This window comes from Oryctolagus cuniculus, chromosome 12, assembly GCF_051225735.1.
Source record: "Oryctolagus cuniculus isolate XC-2025 breed Fujian yellow rabbit chromosome 12, ASM5122573v1, whole genome shotgun sequence".
Lineage (NCBI taxonomy): Eukaryota > Metazoa > Chordata > Mammalia > Lagomorpha > Leporidae > Oryctolagus > Oryctolagus cuniculus.
This window is the reverse complement of record NC_142878.1, coordinates 57,613,654-57,639,641: the sequence shown is the minus strand read 5'-3', so window position 1 is coordinate 57,639,641 and position 25,988 is coordinate 57,613,654. Positions and strand designations below refer to the sequence as shown.

Sequence of the window (25,988 nt, the reverse complement as noted above, 5' to 3'; positions counted from 1 at the left end):
AAATGATATGATAAATGTCAAAATACACTCAATTACAAATGCATCTGGGCAAATCTAAGGAGTGAGTGCTTAGCTACCAAAGAAGAGAACCCCAAGAAGGTGATGATTGAGCTGATTCTTTAAGCATAAAATTCCTAACACAGAGAAGGAGAAAGGAAAGGCCTAAGGAACTATCATGCGCAAAGGTGCAAAGGAATAGAAGAGAATTCAAGGTTAGGAAGCCACCGTTTATTCCCTATTGTCATAGAATTCCCCAGAGTTTTGTCCTTGATCTTCTCCCACTATGCATGGTCTGTTGGAGTGATGCCATTCTCTACTATGGATTATTGATCAGTGATGAATTCTGAATCCATGTTGTATGTGTGGTAGAGTGTGACAAGTACACAAAGGTGTATGACAAAGGAAATGATAGAATTGAAATTAAAATGTAGTCAACACCATATATTAAGCTCTCTGTGTAGCATACTCTATAAGAAGAAATCCAATTCCCTGCTAATGCACCTAGGAAAGCAGCAGAAGATGGCCCAGGACCCTGGGCCACTGCACCCATTTGAGACACCAAGGAGAGGCTCCTAGCATCAGCCTGGAACAACTCTGGCCATTGAGGCCATTTCAGGGATGAACCAGTAGATGGAAGATCTTTCTATCTCTCCCTCTCTCTCTATAACTCTGCCTTTCAAATAAATAAATACAATCTTTTAAAAAAATCACTTTCCATTTGAATAATCCAAAAACAATAGAAGAACTCCCCTAGGCATTGCTCCTTAGGATTGCCAACAAAACAGGAACCTAGTTCATTGATTGCAAAGTTGCTAAGCAACAGTGTTATTAATGCTTTCTATCAAATGGCCTGGCATAGGAAATTATTTTACTTTAAGTGCAAATATAACTCCATACTTCACTCTTACTTCTCCCCTCAGAAATTTGGTGGTCATTACAAAAGAGAAAATTTGCCATAAAATGCAACAGATACTTCTTTTCTTACACTGAAATTTGTCTAGTATTTTAGTCTATGATGCAAACCCATTCCAGATCAGAAACCTAGGGAATTCATAAGAGTTGTTAGAATGATATCATTTAGAAACATCCGTATTGATTACATTGTTGCATCATGTTTTGCTGTTAATGAAAAATGGAAATGGTTTACCACAGGGGATTATAGCCATGACTTAAGTACGAACAACTTTTATGAGCTTCAGGGGAATATTTTTGGAGCATAGAGTACAAGAAGATGATAGAGAAATGCAATATTTATTACTTATGCTGATTCTGGGACTGTGGTCCTTATTTTCAAAATGTGGAACTGATTATTATTATCAAATTTCTTGACAATAATATACTTCATATACCAGTGTATAACACAGAGATTTATAACATTCAATGCTTAGACTATTATCTTTTCAGGAGAATGGTATTTTTTAAATGGATTGTGATGATAAGGGAGAGGGAAAGCTTGCTAATGTTGACTGATTACCCACTGTAGCCTGGGAATCTGGAATACAATTGTGCAAAATTTTAAAAATATATTTGTTCCTGGCTATCTGAAATATTTAAGTTTATTAATTTAGACACAAAGAAATCTACTAGAGCTGCTCCCAGCTGTATGTGTTAGCTCCAGGAAAATCTTTCTTTTTCCACGTTTTCTAGTAGGCCATCAACTCTTAGATATTAAAGGCTCTCTACTACTTAAGTGCATGCTTTATTCATCATTCGTTATAACTTGTCAGGTACTTTCTAATATGATACCTGCTTACTTACTTGCTAAGCACTCTCTCTTACTTGGAATTCCATTTTGCTCTCCTTTAATGATCTCATTCTTAATCTACCTTTAAAGCCCAGCTGTAACCCATTTTCTCCATCAGGCCCTCCACCACAATCCCAGAATTCCTTAACTGTCTGGCATATTCACTTAAGGTCCCCACTAATACCAGTAATAAATAAAAGTTGTCCGGGCTGGCACTGTGGCGCAGTGGGTTAACACCCTGGCCTGAAGCGCCGGCATCCCATATGGGTGCCGGTTCGAGACCCAGCTGCTCCACTTCCGATTCAGCCCTCTGCTATGGCCTGGGAAAGCAGTAAAAGATGGCCCAAGTCTTTGGGTCCCTGCAACCACGTAGGAGACATGAAAGAAGTTCTTGGCTCCTGGCTTCGAAACTGCGCAGTTCCAGCCTTTGCGGCCATCTGGGGAGTGAATCAGTGGATAGAAGACCTCTCTCTCTCTCTGTCTCTACCTCTCTCTGTAACTCTTTCAAATAAATCTTTAAAAAAAAGTTGTCTCATCAATTGAAAGCACATTCTAGAACCACATTGTGTCAGTGGAGAAGATATCAAGTTCTTCTACCATGGCTTGAGTCACTGGTACTTGAAAATATCAGTATGAATAAAAGGACCTTCAAAGTTGTGAAGGCATCTAAGTACAGTACACACATTAAAGTAACGAGGCTATTAGATCTTATATTAAGGCTCAGTGAAAATAAAGTTGATGAGTAGATACTTCAAATAAATGAAATCTGAAGCTGACATTTCACTTCTCTAACATCACTGTGTATAACTCTCTAAAGGGAGCACAGAACTCGTTACTACTTCTAAGAACTATGACTTGAATTAATGTGAAAGAAAAGTTGGAATAATAACATTGCTAGACATTGGACAGATGGCCTGTTGATGATTGGTCTCTGTCTTTACTACAAGAGGAACTACAGGTCCCCTTAACTGCTTCCTATAATCTGACAGTGGATCTACTTTATATAATTTGATAGTGAGACCACAAAGTAAAATCTCATTTGTACAGAATCATTTCAGATTTCTGGGGCAATCTTTGTGTCTGTCAGAAAGGGTAGCAATGGCAGAAGAGTAACTCAGCACTTGGTTGTGGGCCTCTTTATCAAGTGTCTGATTATTAATGCTGGAAAAACATCAATAGAATGTGGTGTACACTTGGAATTTCTAGATTCTCTCCCTCCTGTATACTGCAATTTATTTAAAATCTATATCAAAATACCTTGAGAGTCTAGAGGCCTCTAGTTATGTAGGACTCTAGCCAGTGAACAGAATTCTCATTACTAGACTGCCACAAAGAAGAAGCTAACTTACTCTGCATATCAGAGTACCAAAAAACCAAAGATATTCTAAATAAAAATGTAGGCAGTCAAAAACTCCTAGCAGTTTCAGGTAGAGGCACATGCCTAGTGCTAATCAATATAAATGCCCTTTGCTTCATTCTTTTTTTTTTTTAAGACTTAATTATTTGAAAGGCAGAGTTACAGAGAGGCAGAGGCAGAGAAAGAGAGAGAGGTCTTCCATCCACTGATTCACTCCCCAGATAGCTCCAATGCTGGAGCTGCGCCCATCCAAAGCCAGGAGTCAGGAGCTTCTTCCTGGTCTCCCATGTGGATGCAGGGGCCCAAGGACTTGGGCCATCTTCTACTGCTTTCCCAGGCCATAGCAGAGAGCTGGATCAGAAGTAGAGCAGCCAGGACTCTAACCAGCATCCATATATATATGTCTGCACTGCAGACAGGGGCTTTACTCTGCTGCACCACAGCACTGAGTCCCCCTGTTTAATTCGTTTGATCACTGAAATTAAAGCTTCTAATAGAAAAACAACAAAAAAAAGAAACTTGGAAATTAAAATTTCAAACTGAGAAAATCTGGTCATAAAAATGCACTGATGTAGTTCATTCTGCACATTGCCTATATCTTCTGACCAACAGTCAATTCCTTTGTGACCTACAGATCTGTTTGCTTTCCCTCCATTATAGACTGAGCTATTAATAAAATTTAATGTGCTCACCCAGATCCACTAGCTAGTAAAAAAAACAACAACACAGAATTGAAGACTTTGCTGCCCTGTTTATGCACAAAAATTACTCTAAACTTAAAGCTGTTTTGTGTTCCTTTACTCCCCTCTGCTGGTAAATTTCAATATAGCTCATAATTTTTTTAAATATTTTTATTTATTTATTTGAGAGGTAGAGTTACAGACAGTGAGAGGGAGAGACAGAGAGAAATGTCTTCCATCTGCTGGTTCATTCCCCAAGATGGCCACAGTGGCTGGAGCTGAGCCCATCCGCAGCCAGGAGCTAGGAGCTTCCCCTGGGTCTCCAACATGGGTGCAGGAGCCCAAGTGCTTGGGCCATCTTCTACTGTTTTCTCAGGCCATGGCAGAGAGCTGGATTAGAAGAAGAGCAGCCGAGACTTGAACAGGCATCCATATGGGATGCTGGCCCTGCAAACAGAGGATTAACCTACTACACCACAGCGCCGACCCCTATACTTTTTTGAAGTTGAAATTATAAGATAAAATAATGCTGAACATCATGCAACATGTTTTTAATCTATTTATAAAACATTTGTTTGAAATTTTTTTTTCCAGTTTAAAATTTTAAGTATTATTTTGTAGAGCAAGTCATTGGCCCATATAATTTATTACTAGTGTCCAGACTGATTTTTTAAATTTTATTTTGGGGCCGGCACCGCAGCTCAGTAGGCTAATCCTCCACCTTGCAGCACCGGCACACCGGGTTCTAGTCCCGGTTGGGGCGCCGGATTCTGTCTCGGTTGCCCCTCTTCCAGGCCAGCTCTCTGCTGTGGCCAGGGAGTGCAGTGGAGGGTGGCCCAAGTGCTTGGGCCCTGCACCCCATGGGAGACCAGGAGAAGCACCTGGCTCCTGCCTTCAGATCAGTGTGATGCGCAGGCTGCAGCGCGCCGGCCGCGGCGGCCATTGGAGGGTGAACCAACGGCAAAAGGAAGACCTTTCTCTCTGTCTCTCTCTCACTGTCCACTCTGCCTGTCAAAAAAAAAAAAAAAATTATTTTGGATGCATGATCAAGAGAATGGAGCCCGGTGGAATAGAAAATATATCTGGGGGCCGGTGCTGTGGCACAGTAGGTTAATCCTCCACCTGCGGAGCTGGCATACCGTATGGGCGCCAGTTCTAGTCCTGGCTGCTTCTCTTCCCATCGTTCTCTCTGCTATGGCCTGGGAAAGCAGTAGAAGATTGCCTAGGTCCTTGGGCCCCTGCACCTGTGTTGTGGCCATTTGGGAGAGTGAACCAGCGGATGGAAAACCTCTATTTCTCTTTCTTTCTCTCTTTCTCTTTCTGTAACTCTACCTCTCAAGTAAGTATATAAAATCTTTAAAAAAAAAAAAAAAGTAAGAAAAAGAAAATATATCTGGCCATTAAAGTCAGAACAAATTTAGAAATTGAAAAAGTACCTCACCACCTCACCATGTCTCTTATGTTAAACCATTTACACAACAAAGCATCCTCACATGTCTCATGAATTTCTCATAACAGTGCCATAGGATAGATACACTGTAAAATTTAGAAACATGCTTAAAAAGCAAAAAGGATCACTGGGGTTGGTCTCAGATAAAATTCTAAAATAAATGCATATACGTGTTTTTTTCAATTTTTTGTCCTTTTTGGCCTTTCCCCTATAAGTCCGCTCTCTCTTCTCTAAGTAATCAATGGTCTAACGCTATTGAAGTCTCCCTTTAAAAACTAAAGTATCTGAAACATGTATTCACAGTTAATGTCTCATATACCAGGATAATAAACACTTTTAAAAGAAAGTACACAAGCCAAAGCAACCAGCGCTGATATTGCCAAAATCAGTGAGGGAGACCCTCCTACATATGAAGGTTTTTCAGTTGCCACTCAAGTCAAAAGGTGATGACTTTCAGTCAAAGCTGTTCTAAGGTCATTAGTTTTCCCACAAGAAAGGTATGGTGGTGAGTGTGTTGGACTGAGCGTGGATTTTGGAGTCATGAAGATCCACATCGGAATCCCAGCTCTTTTCATTTAACAGCTCAAGATCGTATACAATTTTCTTAGCCTCTGTAAACCTTGGTTTTCTTATCTGTAAAACCAGGACAATACCTGTTTCCTAAGTATAACACAAGGATTAAAGTCTGGTATATTATGTCCAGTGAATGCTGTTCCTCTTTGGTGGAGCATCTCAGATGGCAGAGTAATTTAACTTTTTGAAAAGATTTCACAAAATAACCCTACTAATAATTTCAGTTATGAGATTTCAGAGGTGAAAAAGCTCTATCTATGTAATTTTTCCTAGGAAGTATTTCCAAATCAGTTGCTTCACACTAGATTTCCTGTACAGATAGAGGACTGTATTCTGGATGTGAGCTGTCCGCAATTTCATGTAGTTCCTTCTGTTCACTCTCTTCCTGGGCTATGAAGCTACTATCTCTGGCTAACACAATCACTTCTACATGATGTGCGAAGCAGAGAAACAGAATCTATGTAGAACTGTCCCTCTGCACAGTCAATGTAAGGACAGGTCATCCAGTTGAGCCAGTCAATGTCTACATGCATAAACCAAATACCCAATACCCTTGAGAAATCTTAATCATCAGGCCAGTCTCAAAGGTATAAAGATGTCTCACCAACTGCTTCTAGAATTACCCATCTCTTGTCTTTGTTTCCCATCCCATAAGTTCCAGAGAGGCAGCATTCCATGAACACAGAAGGCAGTTCAATGAATTTAAGACTGCTGGCAGGGGTTAAGTGAATCCACCTCTGTTTTAATTTTAATCATAAAAATGTTCTGAGGTAGTCATTGTTCTTCTCGCCTATAAATTCTGATCAAAAGTCAAGGCATGAGCCGGCGCCGTGGCTCAATAGGCTAATCCTCCACCTTGCGGCGCCGGCACACCGGGTTCTAGTCCCGGTTGGGGCGCCGGATTCTGTCCCGGTTGCCCCTCTTCCAGGCCAGCTCTCTGCTATGGCCAGGGAGTGCAGTGGAGGATGGCCCAGGTGCTTGGGCCCTGCACCCCATGGGAGACCAGGAAAAGCACCTGGCTCCTGGCTCCTGCCAGGATCAACGCGGTGCGCCGGCTGCAGCGGCGGCCATTGGAGGGTGAACCAGCGGCAAAGGAAGACCTTTCTCTCTCTGTCTCTCTCTCTCACTGTCCACTCTGCCTGTCAAAAAAAAAAAAAAAAAAAAAAAAAAAAAAAAAAAAAGTCAAGGCATTAAGACTTTAAAGCCTCATATATTTTGTGGATTATAGTGTTGCACTTAACAGTGATGACCTTCTCAATATCCTGTAAATTGCTTGACTAATCATGAGGCTTGCTTCTGTTTACAACATTATTGACCTCTAGAGGAGGCATACAGAATAAATAGATAAATACACTGAACTTTTTTTTGTTGTTGTTGTTTTGACAGGCAGAGTGGACAGTGAGAGAGAGAGACAGAGAGAAAGGTCTTCCTTTTGCCGTTGGTTCACCCTCCAGTGGCCGCGGTAGCGGTGCACTGCTGCCGGCATAGTGCACTGATCCGAAGCCAGGAGCCAGGTGCCTCTCCTGGTCTCCCATGCGGGTGCAGGGCCCAAGCACTTGGGCCATCCTCCACTGCCCTCCCGGGCCACAGCAGAGAGCTGGCCTGAAAGAGGGGCAACCGGGACAGAATCTGGCACCCCGACTGGGACTAGAACCCGGAGTGCCAGCGCCGCAGGCGGAGGATTAGCTTATTGAGCTGCGACGCTGGCCAATACACTGAACTTTACAAGGGAAACTTGAAAATGGGAGTCTCCACATCAGCCACATCAACCTAGCAGAGAATTGTGGCTCTTGTCTTTTTCCCTGATATTAAGCACTTGGAGGTGAAGTTCTGAGTCACAGGAAGGAAGCATCACATTAGAAAGAGCCTGGAGAAGGGTTTTATGGGCACTCTACAGTACATATAGTAAAGGCTGTCTCTCACCTTTCAGCATTTTCTTCCAGCTGTCAAAACTCCTTGAGGTCTGAGACTTCTGACTTTGTACTGACTGTAAGGATCTGTAATAAAAAGTTAGCATTTACTGAAGTCTTCAATATGGCTGGCAAAGTGGTAAGAATATTACATGAGTTATGTTATTCTCACAAAAAGACTGACATGGATGTCTTAATAATTCCCATTTTACAGATGAGGAATTTGGGGCTCAGACAAGTTAGGTAACTTTTCTATAATTAAGTAAGCCCAGGTCATTTGACTTCACTCCTCAAAGTTACTGTAAAAATCCACCACTCAGATTTCCCCTTGCAAGGAGCAGAGTTGACTGACAGTATCACCTGCTGGTCCGTGGAATCTATCACGGCACTTGCACTCAGGGCTTCTGCTAGCCAATGACTGAGGATTACTAGCACTGTCCCATTCTTGTGGATTGCAAGACTCCTCTAACGTGAGATGTTGGGTGAGGGACTCCCCATCAAACTGTCCAAAATTTCTTAAAATAGTGCTGTAGGTTTATGTTCTTCTTATGCAACTGTTCTTCCCTGCGGCTCTTGCAGGAGTCTGAACCATATCCTGGTCTACAGCTTCTCCTTACCTGCTCTGGCTCTCTCCTGTTTATGCTTAACAGTACTTCCTTCCGATGCATCAACTGCAAATCTAGTGCCGTCTTGTCATCTGCTCTATGGGTGTCCCAAACAACACATTGCCTCTGCTTGATTCTGTAATGTGGCTTAAACTATCCTTGTATGTTTACTCCAAGGTCAAGCAAGAATTTCCAGTGATATTTTGTATTTATTAATATCTGTCTTTGGAAGGTGTCTGATGGTTTCAAAGTATTATTTTCTTCATACTCATTCTATCATCTCTTTCAATGAAAAGACATTATATTAAATACAACTAAGTATAACTTTCTTAGATTTCAGGGGCCACAGAAACCTGTTTGACTGAAGCTTGGAGCCACAATGTGAGTGCAGAGACAGACAAGCTTGCTAAATATCAAAAGGCAACCCAGAAGGGTGTTCTTTGTGACTGCACATGAACACAGTGAAGAGATGACCAAATCTCATTCCTTAAACAGCAGCCACCACAGGGCTTTGAGATAATTACAGAAAAAAACCCAACAGTCAAATATCAGGAAGTAAAGTTTAATGCCCTCCCTTATTGGAAATTCCCAATGGCATATTTGGATGCTCCAGAGATCTTAAGTCAGGAAACTGGGTTAAATCCCCTATTTATTTGACAAGAGATCTGCTTTTTACCACCCCACAGAGCTAGAGATCTGCAGTCAGTACATACAGACAAATTTGTGTACAGATTGACTTGCCTTTTCCTGATCCCAAATCTACAGTTTAAAAATTTTCATTGTTGGAGAGCATTTGGTACAGTGATTAATATGTCATTTGGGATGAGCACCTTCCATATCAAATTTCAGTCCTAGCTCTGCTTCCAACTCTGGATTCCTACTAATGCACACCCTGGGAAACAGCAGTGGATGACCCATTTACTTAAGTCTCTGTCACTCATGTGGGAGACCTAGATTGAGTTCCAGGTTCCTGTTTTCAGTTTGGCCCAGCACTGGTGGCATTTGGGGAGTGAACCAGTATATGGAAGATCTCTCTCTCTCTCCGTCTCTTTCTCTCTCTCTCTTTTTCTCTCTTCCCATCTTGTGTCTGTTTCTGTCTTTTAAATTAAACAAATTTCTTTTTTTAAAGATTTTTTATTTATTTATCTGACAGAGTTACAGACAGTGAGAGAGAGAGAGACAGAGAGAAAGTTCTTCCTTCCGTTGGTTCACCCCCCAAATGGCTGGTGCGGCCAGTGCTGTGCCGATCTGAAGCCAGGAGCCAGGCACTTCCTCCTGGTCTCCCATGCGGGTGCAGGAGCCCAAGCACTTGGGCCATCCTCCACTGTCCTCCCGGGCCACAGCAGAGAGCTGGACTGGAAGAGGAGCAACCGGGACTAGAACCCAGCGCCCATATGGGATGCCAGTGCCGCAGGCGGAGGATTAGCCAAGTGAGCCATGGCGGCGGGCCCAAATTAAACAAATTTCATCCTCAAGATGTTTACCCTGCAAGATTCTTGACTGAAAGCATTTCTTGCTAGTAAGAATTCCATATTAACTCAAAAAATTCATTGAGAACTTTATTCAAACTACTGGAAAGTAGCCTTGAATATGAACATGAACTTGGCTACTGCCTTCTCTAGGAACTTATACCTAAAGGAGGAAACATAAGGTGTATAGTAGACCCTTAAGCAGGAGTTGCTCCTGACAAGGGCTCTACTGTGCTTCTGAACCATCAAGAAGACATATTTGTGTGGGCCTCTGAGTATCATCTTACCTTCCTTATACCTCCATTTAATTTTCAAAATGGAAATAGCTTTACCTTTTCATCTTTTAATTTGAGAGAGAGAGGGAAAGCCACCATGATCCTATCATGGGACCTCTACCCTAACAACAGAGTTCAATCCAATCACTTTATAAAGGCCCTACTTCTAAATACCATAACTGGATTAAGTTTTCACTCTCTTGGTATCATAAATGTATGACTTTGGAGGCCAAGCTTTAAACACATGGGCCTTTGGGGGACACTCAAATCAATAAACAATAGCCCTTGCTATTAAAAATTCAGATGGTAATAGCAGAAAAGCACAAAGAATATATAAATCACTTGCAATGTTACAGCCTAGAGATAAACACTGTTAATATCCTGCCATTTTTCTTCGCATATACAAATGCAAATTACAACAATTAAACACACTATTTTGTGACTTTTCTTTGCAAATCATATTATAAACATCTTCCAAACAAATCAATAAATAGCACCCATGTAATTGATATACAATAATTTATATAACCAAGCCTCTACGAAATTCTCCATTTCTTAGTTTTGCAAAGGACAGATTTTCAATCCTTACATAATTTTTATTTTATTATTTTGTAGTTATATACTATTCTGTAAGTCTGACCTTTCCCACTTGACAAAAAAAGGCAGCTTGAATCTCTTGCTCTAGAACGGAAATCTGTTTTAAAGATTATACACCTTAAATCCCATATGATGATTATCAAGCCCCTTCTGTATCTATTTGCTTCTCAATGGGAAAACTTGCTCATGGTTTAGACAGCATCCTTCTTAGGTCCTCCAAAGACTCCATCCTTTGTTTTAGACTCGGTGAGTTTAAACTGCTTGTTAGAATCGTTTTCTCTAGACTTGAAATGGTGAAACCTAGATGGCCATGCACATGAAACCTCTGATGGAAGCAGTTTCTGCAAGTTGGCACTGCCATTCCTCTCAAGAAGCCACTTCCTGCTGAGAAGCTACCTCCTGCTGGAACCCTGTCTTGTTTGCCATTCCCAACAACAGTTCTTTTCAGCATGAAGCAGCCAGAGGGATCATTGCCCAATTCCCCTAAGAGAAGTTAGGAGGGAATGTGAGGAGTCAGGTGGAAACTAGGGTGCAGAGTGCTTACTTTCCCCACAGGGTTGTTTTTAGCAAGGTCAAAAGTGCTTGCCGAGAAGATAGTTTAAAAAAAGTGGAGATAGTCTAGTCTCAGGGAGGAGTTAGGGAAAAGACGGCAGAAGAAACTCTACCGAAATTAGAGGCACATGATGGAACTACATGGAGGGCGTGTGTGTCCATGGCTTGGGACTCCAACAGCTGAGAGCCTACGTACCAGCACTGGAAAGTGAGGTGACACCAAACTGCAACAGACCAAGCCACTGGTGAAAAAGCAGCAGGAAGAGCCTAGAGGGAACCTGGCTTGGAGTTCAATGGGGGAAAGTGTACCAGCCAAACTAGAGGGGGGAAAAAAAAAAAAAAGGACAGACAGACATGTTTCTCTCTTCCCCTATCACATTGAAATGGTGTCCTGTATCAAGCCAATACAGCAGGCACCATTTTGGACATATGTAACAGCTGTGCCAGTTTGGCAACCAGCCAAGTGGAGACTCCTGACTCTGGTGGGGAGAATAAACAGAGGTCTAGGAGCTTGTGACTGTGTGACACCTCTGTACAGGGACTGTGAAAAAAACTGAGGGTGTGTGGGAGGACTCATGGTGTGGCTGGGACTTTGAGCAGTCTCAGTGGGAGACTCCACATGCTCATGGGTTCCTGGTTACCTGGTGAGAGACATTCCTGGGGAATCTGAACTTACACTGAGGACTGAACAGATCCTTTGTGTGGTCCTTGGGACAGAGTGGACAAATATTATACCTATTTGGGCTACCACTCAGGCACTGGTCTCCATTGAGGAGAGTTTAGCTGAGCAAAATATACCTTCATTCTGAATTTAAAAAGAGAGAGAAAGAGAGAGAGAGGAATTTTCTATGCCGAACCTGGGTGTGTCACCTTAGGGCATGCCCTTAACCCTGGAGAACCGAACAGAGCACTCTGGCCACACTCACTACAAGCCTCTAGAGATTCACTGAAAGCACATTCCACTTATCTACAGAGTCATAGTGCAACAATAAAAGCTGCCACAGCATGGGGGTTGGGGGAACTAACGGTTATCTCCACAAATATCAGACAACAAACACACCAATCCAAGAAACAAGAATAAGGGAGACAACATGATGCCCCAAAAAGAACACAACAATTCAATGCTAGATTGTGAAGACAAGGAGATACAAGAAATGCAAGAAATGGAATACAAAAAATTGATCATAAGATTACATCAAAGTAGTCAAAAGCAAACACATGAACTACTGAAATCCATGCAGGACATGAAAGAAAATTTCTCCCATGAAACTGAGATCTTAAAGAGGAATCAAAATGAAATGAAGAATTCAACAGAACAAATAAAAAATGTAGTGGAGAGCCTTAAAAACAGAATCAGTGAAGCAGAAGAGAGAATATCGTACGTAGAAGACAAAGCACAGGAAAGCATACAGTCAAACCAAAGATAAGAAGAGGAAATTAGAAAACTAAAGAACACTGTTGGGAATCTACAGGATACTATTAAAAAACAAAAACAAACATAAGGGTTCTAGGAGTTCCTGAAGGCATAGAGAGAGAGAAAGGATTAGAAGGACTTTTTAGGGAAATAATAGCAGAAAACATCCAGGTTTGGAGAAAGAAAGGGGCATCCAAGTACAGGAAGCACACAGAACTCCCAATAGACATGACCAGAAAAGATTCTCACCATGACACATTGTAATCAAACTCACCACAGTAAAACAAAGAGAAGATTCTAAAATATGCACAAGAGAAATGCCAGATTACTTTCAGAGAATCTCCAATTAGACTCACAGCAGACTTCCCATCAGAAATCCTACAGGCTAGGAGAGAATGGAGAGATATAGTACAAGTCTTAAGAGAAAAAAACTGTCATCCCAGAATATTATACCCTGCAAAGCTCTCATCTGGGAATAAAAGTGAAATAAAGACCTTCCATAACAAACAGGAATTGAAAGAATTTGTCACCACCTGTCCAGCCCTGTAAAGATGCTTAAGGATGTGATGCACAGAGAAACACAGAAACATGATCATCACTACAAAAGAAGGTAAAGGCAGAAAATCTCTCAGTGAAAGATCAAAGGAAGTTCAAAGAATAAATTGGGAATATTTTTGGGAAAATGGTAGGGCAAAGTCATTACTTACCAATAGTCATCTTAAATGTAAATGACCTCAACTTCCTAATTAAAAGACACAGAATGGCTGAATGGATTAAAAAACAAAATCCATCTATTTGCTGTTTACAAGAAACACATCTCACCAACAAAGATGCATGCAGATTGAAAGTAAAAGGATGGAAAAAGACATTCTATGCCAACAGAAACCAAAAAAGAGCTGGTGTAACGATGTTAATATTAGACAAAATAGATTTTAACACAAAAACTGTTAAAAGAGACAAAGAAGGGCATTATATAATGATTAATAGATCAATTCCACAGGAAGATATAGCTATTATAAAGGTATATGCACCTAATGACAGGGCACCTGGTTATTTCAAAGAAATGCTAAAGGATTTAAAGGGAGACTTATATTCCAATACAAGAGTATTGAGGGACTTCAATACTCCATTTTCAGCAATGAACAGATCAACCAGACGGAAGGTCAATAAGGAAACAACATATTTAATTGACACTACAGACCAAATGGACCTAATAGATATCTACAGAACTTTTAACCCTACTGTTGCAGAATACATATTCTTCTCAGCAGTGCATGGAACTTTCTCTAGGATTGACCACTTACTAGGCCATAAAGCAAGTCTCAACAATTTCAAAAAAATCAAAATCATAGCATGCATCTTCTTAGATCACAATGGAATTAAGCTGGAAATCAGCAACTCAGGAATTTCTAGAGCATATGCAAACACATGGAGACTGAATAATATGGCCCTGAATGAACACAGGGTCATAGGAGAAATCAAAAACTTTCTGGAAACAAATGAAGATGACAACATAACATATCAAAACTTATGGGATACAGTAAAATCAGTGTTAAGAAGAAAGTTTATAGAAATAGGTGCCCACATCAAGAAATTAAAAAGGCACAAAATAAATGAGCTATCAATGCATCTCAAGGATCTAGACACCTCTCTGGGCTTGGACCTAGCTGGGGGAGCTATGGCAAAACGCACCAAGAAGGTCGGGATTGTGAGTAAATACGGGACCTGCTATGGCACCTCCCTCCGGAAAATGGTGAAGAAGAAGATTGAAGTCAGCCAGCATGCCAAGTACACTTGCTCCTTCTGCGGCAAAACCAAGATGAAGAGACGAGCCGTGGGGATCTGGCACTGTGGCTCCTGCATGAAAACAGTGGCTGGTGGTGCCTGGACATACAACACCACTTCTGCCGTCACAGTGAAGTCTGCGATCAGAAGACTGAAAGAATTGAAAGACCAGTAGAGGTGCCATATGAGACATCAGCAGCCTATAATAAATGGGTTATTTATATAACAACAACAACAAAAAAGGATCTAGACAAACTACAGCCAACCAAACCCAAAACTAGTAGGAGAAAAGAAATAATAAAAATTAGAGAAGAAATCAACAAAATTAATCCAAAAAATTACAAAAAATCAGCAAAACAAAGAGCTGGCTTTCTGAAAAAATAAACAAAATTGACACTCTATTGGCCCAACTAACCAAAAAAAGGAGAGAGAAAACCCAAATCAATAAAATTAGAAATGAAAAAGAAAATTTAACAACAGTCACCACAGAAATAAAAAGAATCATCAGAAATTACGACAAAGAGTTGTATGCCAATAAACTGGGAAACCTAGCAGAAATGGATAGATTCCTGGACACATACAACCTATCTAAGTTGAGCCAGGAAGACATAGAAAACCTAAACAGACTCATAACCAAGACTACAACTGAATCAGTAATAAATGCCCTCCCAACAAAAAAAAGCCTAGGACCAGATGGATTCACTGCTAAATTCTATCAGGCATTTAAAGAAGAACTAACTCCAATTCTTCCCAAGTTATTCAAAACAACTGGAAGAGAGTGAATCCTCCCAAACTTTATGTAGCCAGCATCGCCTTAATTCCAAAACCTGAAAAAGATGCAACAGAGTTAGGGAATTACAGACCAATTACCCTGATGAACATAGACACAAAAATCCTCAACAAAATTCTAGCCAATAGACTCTAACAGCACATCAAAAAGATCATCCACCCAGACTAAGTGGGATTTATCCCTGGTATACAGGGATGGTTCAACATTCGCAAATGAATCAATGTGATACACCACATTAACAGACTTCAGAAGAAAAACCGTATGATTATCTCAATAGATGCAGAGAAAGCATTTGATAAAATACAACACCCTTTCATTATGAAAACTCTAAGTGAATTGGGTACAGAAGGAACATTCCTCAACACAATCAAGGCAATTTATGACAAACCCATGGCCAGCATCATATTGAATGGGGAAAAGTTGGAAGCATTCCCACTGAGATCCAGTACCAGACAGGGGTGTCCACTCTCATCATTGCTATTCAATAGAGTACTGGAAGTTTTAGCCAGAGCCATTAGGCAAGAAAAAGAAATCAAAGGGATACAAATTCAGAAGGAAGAAGTCCAACTATCCCTATTTACAGATGACATGATTCTTTATATAGGGGATCCAAAGAACTAAGAGACTGTTGGAATTCATAGAAGAGTTTGGTAAAGTAGCAGGATATAAAATCGATACACAAAAATCAAAAGCCTTTGTATACACAGAAAATTCCTCAGCTGAGAAAGAACTTCTAAGAACAATCCAATTCACAATAGATATAAAAATAATCAAATACCCTGGAATAAATTTCACCAAGATGTCAAAGATCTCTACAATGAGAATTACAAAACATTAAAGAAAAAAATAGAACAGGATACCAAAAAATAGAAAAATCTTCCATGTCCATGGATTACAAGAATCAATATCATCAAAATGTCCATTATTACAAAAGCAGTTTATAGATTCAATGCAATACCAATCAAAATACCAAAAACATTCTTCTCAGATCTGGAAAAAATGATGCTGAAATTCATATGGAGGCATAGGAGATCTTGAATAGCTAAAGCAATTGTATACAACAAAAACAAAGCCAGAGGCATCACAATACCAGATTTCAAGACATACTACAGGACAATTATATCAAAACAGCCTGGTACTGGTACAAAAACAGATGGGTAGACTAATGGAATGGAATAGCAACACCAGGAATCAATCCAAACATCTACAACCAACTTGTATTTGATCAAGAATCTAAAACCAATTCCTGGAGCAAGGACAGTCTATTCAACAAATGGTGCTGAGAAAACTGGATTTCCACATGCAGAAGCATGAAGCAAGATCCCTACCTTACACCTTACAGAAAAATCCACTCAACATGCATTAAAGATCTAAATATATGACCCGACACCATCAAAATTATTATAGAACATAGGAGAAACCCTGGAAGATATTGGCACAGGCAAAGACTTCTTGGCAATGATCCCAGAGGCATAGGAAGTCAAAGCCAAAATTAACAACAGGGATTACATCAAATTGGGAAGTTTATGAACAGCAAAAGAAACAGGAAAGTGAAGAGGCAACTGACAGAATGGGAGAAATTATTTGCAAACTATGCAACTGATAAAGGATTAATAACCAGAATCTTCAAAGAAATGAAGAAACTACAACAGAAAAACAAACAACCCACTTAAGAGATGGGCCAAGCACTTAAACAGACATTTTTCAAAAGAGGAAACCCAAATAGCCAACAGACATGTGAAAAAATGTTTAGGATCACTAGCCATCAGGGAAATGCAAATCAAAATCACAATGAGGTTTCACCTCACCCCAGTCAGAATGGCTTTCATACAGAAATCAACAAACAACAAATGCTGGCAAGGATGTGGGGAAAAAGGTACCCCAATCCACTGTTGGTGGGAATGCATACTGTAAAGCCACTATGGAAGACAGTTTGGAGATACCTCAGAAATCTGAATATAGCTCTACCATACAACCCAGCCATCCCACTCTTGGAATTTACCCAAGAGAAAGTAAATCAGCAAATAAAAGAGCTATCTGCACCTCAATGTTTATTGCAGCTCAATTCACAATAGCTAAGACACGGAATCAACCTAAATGCCCATCAACAGAAGACTGGATAAATGAGATGTGTACTCTATAAAACCCTACACAGTGATAAAAAAAATGAAATCCAGTAATTTGCAACAAAATGGAGGAATCTGGAAAACATCATGCTGAGTGAAATAAGCCAGTCCCAAAGGGAAAAATATAATATGTTCTTCCTGATCTGTGACAACTGAGCACCTAAAAGGAAACATGTAGAAGTGAAACTGTCACTATGAGAAGCAATGAATTGATCAGTCCTTGTCTTGACTGTTAAGGGACAGCTTACTATTTTATTCTTTTTAGTATTTTCTTTTTCTACTTAATTCCATTGGTTGAACTCTTTACTTAACACAGAATTATTCTTAGGTGTTTAAATCCAATTGAAAATTGATCCTTGTCAAAAATAAGAGTGAGAATAAGAGAGAGAGGAGATGTACAGTTCAGCACATGTTTCCATGGACTTCCACCTAAGGGTAAACCTAAAAACATGCCATGGGATTCCAAATCCCATTAAGTTGGTAGGTACTAATGCCATTTTACATGTTAAAGTGTGTGTAATTAATAATCTAGGTAGGATTAAGTTTCAAAGGGATCACATGAATAAGACCAAGTATCTGGTAATAACAATAGATAGAATTATAAAGGAGAGAATGATCCAACATGGGAAGCAGGCCACACAGCAGACTCATAGAATAACAAATGCTCTAAATAGCACTCTGACCTCAGAATCAGCCCTTAAGGCATTTGGATCTGGCTGAAAGCACATGAGAGCATTTCAGGCATGGAAAACCAAGACACTGTGGCAAAAAATGATCTACATGAAGGATCTCTGTGAGTGAGATCTTAGTGGAAAGAAGGGGCCATCAAAGAAGGAGGTTCTTTTCTCTAAAGGGAGGACAGAACTTTCACTTTGATTATGGCTCTGTCTACATATTGACAGTTTGTGGACTCAAAAGGCTTCCATAGCCTTGGCAGCTCATGACAAGAGCCTCAGATGATCACTGGCATTTGTTAAATCAACAACAGGAGTCACTGTGCACTTGCTCTACATGTATGACCTCTGTTTTTAATGAGTTGTACAATGAGAATTAACAGTAAAATTTGTCTTCAAATAGTACTTTATTGTGTGTCTGTGGGTGCAAACTGTTGAAATCTTTACTCAGTATAGAATTGGTCTTCTGTATATAAAGATAATTAAAAATGAATCTTAATGAAGAATGGGCTGGGAGAGGGAGTAAGAGGTGGGATGAGAGTGGGGGTGGGAAGGCAGGTATGGCAGGAAGAATTGCTATATTCCAAAAGCTGTACCTATGAAATTTATATTTATTAAATAAAAACTTTCTAAAAAGAAAGTGCCTGCCATCCCACTCCTTGAAATCTTCCAATTTTACTGTAACAATAGGAAAGAGTGGAGATTCCATCCTCTTGAGCTCACAATTTTAACTCAATAGCATCCTTCTGATGCATCTTATTTTCATCATGAGCAAGCCACATAGGATCAAAACTGCAAATTAGGTCTTTTGATGGGTTTTGTCCCCACCTTGTAACTGAATGTCAAGTTTTTTTCTTCCCTAAAATTGTACTTAAAAACTCCACTACCACCAGCCCCTTTGAGTTTTGCCTCATTTGGAACCCCCCTTCATGCCATTCTGACTGGAGGTCTTTGACTCTAATAAATCTTACTCTTAAATAGAAGAAGAAGAAGGAGAAGGAGGAGAAAGAAAAGTAGAATGAGGAGGAGGAGGAGGAAGAAGAAGAATTAGAATTAGAATTAAAATTAGAGGGCCAACACCATGGCTCACTTGGTTAATCCTCCACCTGCGACGCCAGCATCCCATATGGGGTGCCAGGTTGTAGTCCTGATTGCTCCTCTTCCAGTCCAACTCTCTGCTGTGGCCCAGGAAGGCAGTGGAGGATGGCTCAAGTGCCTGGGCCCTGCACCTGCATGGGAGACCAGGAGGAAGCACCTGGTCCTGGCTTTGAATCAGCGTAGCTCCGGCCATAGCAGCGATTTGGGGGTTGAACCGACAGAAGGAAGACCTTTCTCTCTGTCTCTCTCTCTCACTGTCTAACTCTATCTGTCAAACAAAAAAAGAATTAGAATTAGAATTAAAAGGAGGAGGATGAGAGGAGGAGGAGGAAGAGGAAGAAGAAGAATATACATTGGTGTCTACCCACAATTCCCAGAAGGCTATTACTCTGACATGTTTGGTCAGTCATTGAAGACATGTCAATGAATATTAGAGCATTCTATTAAGCAACCTCAGGAACAAAAACCAGATAAAACACTATGTTGTAAGAGACTGTAATACCTAAAATTGTCTGTTTTCGCTTCTGTTCTCCACTTTTTGTTTCATTAACTTGCATAACATAGAGCAAAATAAAACATTATTCGGTTTTCCCACCTAATAAGCCAGTGTAAGAAATAGTCTTGAACTAAGGCCATTGTCTTTTGAACCTAGACTACGGCTTCTCCAATTTTAATGTACAGATATCACCTGGTAATCATACAAGTGAAGATTCTGCTTCAGTAGGTCTAGGGTGAGGCCGGAGTGATTTCTTTCTAAATAGTTTCCAGATAATGTTAATGTTGTTGGTCAATAAACCAAATTTCATTAACAAGGCTTTACTTTAGAGCATTGTTTAAGGAAAATCATTAACCCTGTATCTTAATTTCAGTTGCCTGAAAAACAGAACCGACATAGATTTGCTTGCAGGGTAGAGCTCTTGGAACACAAGTAGAGGTGGAAGAGAGACAGAATTTGAGTAGACTGAGAGACTGACTGGCTGTGACATGTGTATCAAATCAGCCTCAGCTGAGTCTACAGAAAGCTCTGGAACTTGAGGTCCTTCAATTGTCTTGAGTTGCAGTAAGGGTTCAGTCCCAGAAGGCAGACAGCCCTGGGGGACACAGCTTCACAGAGCAGTTCTCAGAGGGTAACTCTCTATGAACCAGCAGTCACCAACACTTGGGGTTGGGGAGAGTGAGTATCTCAGTCCTGGAAGAGTATCTAGTCCTGAATCTACATGAAGCACCAGTGTCCTTTAGCCTGTTTATAGACCCTGATGGCCTGAACAAATCATTGCATTATTTGCTGTCTTAGTCAAGTCCCAATTTAGGACAGGGTATGATAGACATCCCCTCTCCCTCTTGCCATTGCAGCATTTCTATTTTATTAATAAATGGATTCATATTTCTGTGGAATGTGCCAAGCCCTGAAGGTAGCGATTCCAGGGACAATCGTTTCGGCTTTATAAAGTTCTTGAACTAGTCTGAATGCAGCACAAATAATCTTCTTTCAATCAGGGATACAGGAAAAAGGTTCAGGAATTTTGTTTAGCAGATACTTTAAAGAAAATGGTGCATGCCATCTAGTGGCACTAACTAAAAGCAAAGCCTAATCCTTAAACAAATATGATTTGTCTTTTCCTAGACAAAGAATTTTGTGGGGTTTCAGCAGTAATACTTTGCTGAGAGATATGTGTGAGTGCTCAATGAAATGAGATAAAATAAAAATATCTAAGATTGGATAGCCATTTGGAAAAAGATACAAACTGGATCCATTCTTTTTACACTAGATAACTTCAAAATAGATCAGAGAGCTAATATAGAAGTATGACACTGTAACACTTCTAAAAAAAACTGGCATTAGAAAAATCAGTACTAGAATTCATTAATGTGAACTGAAAGTAGGGAAAACATTCCTACATATGACCAAAATCCAGAAGCATTAAAAGAGATTGACTCCAGGGCCGGCGCTGCGGCTCACTAGGCTAATCCTCCGCCTAGCGGCGCCGGCACACCGGGTTCTAGTCCCGGTCGGGGCACCGGATTCTGTCCCGGTTGCCCCTCTTCCAGGCCAGCTCTCTGCTGTGGCCAGGGAGTGCAGTGGAGGATGGCCCAGGTGCTTGGGCTCTGCACCCCATGGGAGACCAGGAAAAGCACCTGGCTCCTGGCTCCTACCATTGGATCAGCGCGGTGCACCGGCCGCAGCGCGCCAGCCGCGGCGGCCATTGGAGGGTGAACCAACGGCAAAAGGAAGACCTTTCTCTCTGTCTCTCTCTCTCACTGTCCACTCTGCCTGTCAAAAAAAAAAAAAAAAAAAAGTTGGTTTAAAAAAAAAAAAAAGAGATTGACTCCAATTTAAGCAGAGAAAGGGCAAAGCAAAAAAGTCTCCCAAAATGTGCAACTAATATCACAAAATACTGCTTTATAAAAAGATTCCACTTTTTAAGAAAGTAGGTCATCTTGATTGATAAAAAACAGAAAAAATGCAAATATCCCTTTAACAGGTGAAAAGCTTGACTATTTCTGCATACTTTCCCATTCTAATTTTTTTCTTTTCAATTTTGTTTTGTGTTTTAAATAGATTAAACATGTACAGGTTCCAAGATCAAACTATAAAATGGAATATATTTAAAGAAGTCCAGCTTCCATTCCTGTCCTCTCCCTCATCCTCTCATTCTTTACCATTTGTTATCATTTTTATTATATTTCCAAGTCCCTTTTTATTGTTTTAACATATAAGCAAATATTCAGTGGTATATGTATTCCTAGCCCTCACTTACAAAAAGTAACATACTAAACACATTCTTTTGTGCTTTTCATCTTCAATCATTTCACTTGTCTTTCATATTCCTCAACAATTTCATAATACTTCATTGTACACATACAATGTTTAAAAAGATACCCCTCTTCATTCATAAAAGATAAATGAAAAACTATACTGAGATACCATTTCCCACCTAATAAAATAGGAAAAACCTGGGAGTTTGACCATCTACTCTGTTGTAGAAGCTGTAGCGGAAAAGAAACTCTTGTGCTATTGATATGAATACAAAATTTCACAACTACTATGAAAAGAAATTTGGTAATATTAAACAAAAATCATACATTCTTTTATCCTTTGACCTTGCAATTTCATTTGTAGATATCTGTGCTTAAAGATGCATGGGCAATGGGCTGGCATTGTTGATTTTTTTTAATATTTATTTATTTATTTTAAGTCAGATTTACACAGAGTGAGGAGATTAAGAGAGTAAGAGAGAGAGAGAGAGAGAGAGAGAGAGAGAGGGAGAGGTCTTCCACCCAATGGTTAACCCCCCAATTGGCCATAACAGCTGGAGCTGCACCAGTCTCAAGCTAGGAGCCAGGAGGTTCTTCCAGGTCTCCCACATGAGTGCAGGGGCCCAAGGACTTGGGCCATCTTCTACTGCTTTCCCAGGCCACAGAGAGAGCTGGATTGGATGTGGAGCAACTGGGTCTTGATCCAGCGCCCATATGGGATACCGGTGCTTCAGGCCAGGGCATTAACCCACCGCAACACAGCGCCAGCCCCAGCATTGTTAACAGTAAGCTGCCACCTGAAATGTCAGCACCCTATATGGGTGCAGGTTTGAGTCCTGGCTGCTACACTTCTGATCCAGCTCCCTGCTAATGTGCTTGAAAAAACAATGGAAGATGGCCCAAGTGCTTGGACTCCTGCACCCAAGTGGGAGACCCTGGATAAAGTTCCTGGCTCCTGGCTTCAGCTTGGATGAGCCCCAGCCTTTCAAATAAATAAAATAAATCTTTAAGAACAAAAGATGAGGGGCCAGGCTGTGGCTCAGTGGGTAAAGCCGCTGCCTGCAGTGCCAAAATCCCATATGGGCGCCAATTCGAGTCCTGGCTGTTCCACTTCCAATCCAGCTCTCTGCTATGGCCTGGGAAAGAAGCAGAAGATGGCTCAAGTCCTTGGGTCCCTGCACCTGCATGGGAGACCCAGAAGCTCCTGGCTCCTGGCTTCAGATTGGCACAGCTCTGGTTTTTGTGGCCAGTTGGGGAGTGAACCAGCAGATGGAAGACCTCTTTCTCTCTCTGCCTCTCTTCTCTCTCTGTGTAACTCTGACTTTCAAATAAATAAATAAAGCTTTAAAAAAAAAAAGATGCATTGGCAAAAAGTCTGAAAAAAGGTGGTGGAAAATATGTATTATGAAAAGACTGAGCCTACAGCGAGCATGGATTCAAATTTCTTTCATATATGTATTTTTTAAAGATTTATTTATTTATTTGAAAGGCATAGTGATGGAGAGAGAGAGAGAAACAAATCTTCCATCCTCTGGTTCAGTCACCAAATGGTCACAATAGCTGAGTCTGGTACAGGTGGAAGCCAGGAGCCAGAAATTCCATCCTGGTCTCCCATGTGGGTGGCAGGGGCCCAAGTACTTGGACCATCTTCTGCTGCTTTCGAGGGACATTAGCAGGAAGCTGCTTTTCAGGCACACTAGCAGAGAGCTGGATTGGAAGAGCAGCAGCCAGGACCTGAAACAGCACTCTGAATGGGGTTTCAGTATCATGAGCAGTGGCTTAACCTGCTGTGCCACAGCGCAGCCCTGCCAATTTTTTTTTTTTGCATCATAATAAGCTTATATTTTAATTCCATTTTCCACAAACTTTTTGAAGTACCCTTGTATATTACATATGTACATGGGACCGTTTCCTAATGGAAGACTTAAAATAGACTGCCTTCATCAGTAGGCCTCATTGAATAAGCTATGGTAAACCCATATATAACCAAAACAAATTGTCTCCAGTTTGTTTAGCAAACTGTATTTTAACTGTCTATCCTTAGTGGTATAAGAAAAGAAGATGCACAAAAAAACTTAAACATCATTCATCAGTCATATGTTAATAATATCATTAATATTATTCCATTTTAGTTATTCTTTATTCTGTTATTATATCTTTAAATGTAGTTATATATTGATAAAACAAATAGCAATTATGTTACTATCATTAAAACCAGTATTTTCAGGCCGGTGCCGTGGCTCACTAGGCTAATCCTCCGCCTGTGACGCCAGCACTCTGGGTTCTAGTCCCGGTTGCTCCTCTTCCAGTCCAGCTCTCTGCTGTGGCCCGGGAGGGCAGTGGAGGATGGCCCAAGTGCTTGGGCCCTGCACCCACATGGGAGACCAGGAAGAAGCACCTGGCTCCTGGCTTCGGATCAGCATAGCACCGGCCGTTGGGGCCATTTGCGGGGTGAACCAACGGAAGGAAGACCTTTCTCTCTGTCTCTCTCTCATTGTCTAACTCTGCTGGTCAAAAAATAGATAAAGATAAAACCAGTATTTTCATCTTAAGAGAAAGGGGACAAAAAAATCAAACAGCACACTTAGAAATAGGCACTCAGTATCCAAGGGCTGTCGTGAGTTTTTAAGAGGAAATCTGAGACATCTAAAATCTAGAACAATGTGTAGTTGGGAAAAGGGTTGAGGCTAAGGACAAGTAAATTTTTAAAATGATGTCTGAACTAAGTATATAAAGAACTGCTTCAGTTTCATCTCTGATCCAAGTTTCTTGTAAAAAATTCATGACTTGTATGGGCATTTACCTCCTGACTGAATGCTGGTTCCACTCAGTCACCTCACTTCCACTTTTCACCAAGTTATTTTCTACTGTTCTTCAGGTACGTTAATCCCTTGGGGCTCTCTCTGTGCCCTGGCTCCCCAAAAAGTATTTTATTGTGCGCGGCAATGGAATTATATCCCTTTTCTTACTACATTTCTCTGTTGATAAAAATCCCAGTATCTTCCTTTACCTTGAGAGCTAAAATTGATTCTGCTCATCATCTTGTACTGTATAATAAACACTAAACAATTGTCCCAATAAAGAAAACTGTTTAATTTCCTTTTTGTCCCCATCACGTTATGCAGACTTTTCTTCAGATCCGAAGGGCAGAACACTGAGGACCTGAATTCCAAAAGAGCACGGTGATTCCAAAAAATGTTCCCTACTTCAACGCAGTCACCGGGTAAATTCTCATGTCGCCCTGCCACCGTGAGGTGAGGCAGTGGGAGCAGCCCGGTGCACAAGGCCAAAAACGAACGGTCGCGGTTGTAACCAAAGGGGATGAAGCAGAGCGGAAGTAAACGTGTACTGCGTTGTCGCTATTTAAACTGAGTCAGAAGAAACGACTACACCTCAGGGAACAGAGCATCTGGATGGGGTCGCTTATGTGGGAGAGTGGAGACACAGTTCGTGACCGGAGCTGGGCGTCACTCAACAAGATAACCGAGGTTTCAGCACTGTCTGGGGAGGCAGCCGGGCCCCTCCGGGTCTCCGAACCCCAAAAGCCCACCCTAGGAAGCGTCTGCAGCTGCCGCCTCCCCGTCGACCGCGCGTCCCTCGCACACTCTACCCTCTCATGACAGGTCTTCTTCATCGTCCTTAACTACCTCTGCACTAACACTTGCGCATCACCACCAGGTCCCCAAATCTGGAGCAACTCCCCCAAGTCGAAGTCCCCACCGAGGGCTGTGTGTTCGAGTTGCTAAAATCAGCTTTTGTGAATCCCAACTTAACTTGCCTCAGCTCGGGTTCCGTAGAGCTCGGGTTTCTGCGTAAGGGGGCCTTCAACCTCCGCCAAGTTCGGAAAAAATGAGAATGAGGTGTCTATTATAGCTCCCCGAATAGATTGTCTGAGGCGCAAGCCAAGTGTTGCGTATTCAAATACGCTTAAAAAAGCATTTCCCTCCAGAAAATACGGCAATGAAAGAGCAAGTGAAAGTCGTCTTTCTTTTCGTGTTTCTTAGGTTTGTCTGTCGTACCCGTCGCTGTCGCCTGTCGCACGCGCCTCCTAAGACAGGCGGCTCCTGGTCACCCTCCGGGGTCCTGATTTTGAAAAGAGGAGCGAGCCAATCAGATCGCCGAGCGCTGTTTG

At 41.1% G+C, this 25,988-nt stretch overlaps 1 long non-coding RNA gene and 1 pseudogene across 33 annotated transcripts in view; one reads left to right on the top strand and one right to left on the bottom strand.

Annotated features, from left to right (window-relative positions):
* Positions 1-25,921, bottom strand: part of LOC103351145 (uncharacterized) — a 271,397-nt gene extending 245,476 nt beyond the window's left edge. For 31 of the 32 annotated variants that reach the window (XR_016217510.1, XR_016217509.1, XR_016217497.1 and 28 more), the window contains exons 1-2: positions 25,635-25,911; positions 7,728-7,801 (exon numbers count right to left, since the gene is read on the bottom strand). This is a non-coding gene — a long non-coding RNA (uncharacterized LOC103351145). Of the gene's footprint in view, positions 1-7,727; positions 7,802-25,634 lie in introns of all 32 variants that reach the window. The other variant, XR_016217520.1, reaches the window with a different exon arrangement.
* LOC100341292 (large ribosomal subunit protein eL43 pseudogene) lies at positions 14,296-14,628 on the top strand (annotated as a pseudogene). The gene has a single exon (XR_016217535.1). The product of XR_016217535.1 is annotated as a large ribosomal subunit protein eL43 pseudogene (transcript).
* Positions 25,922-25,988: the final 67 nt, after the last annotated feature.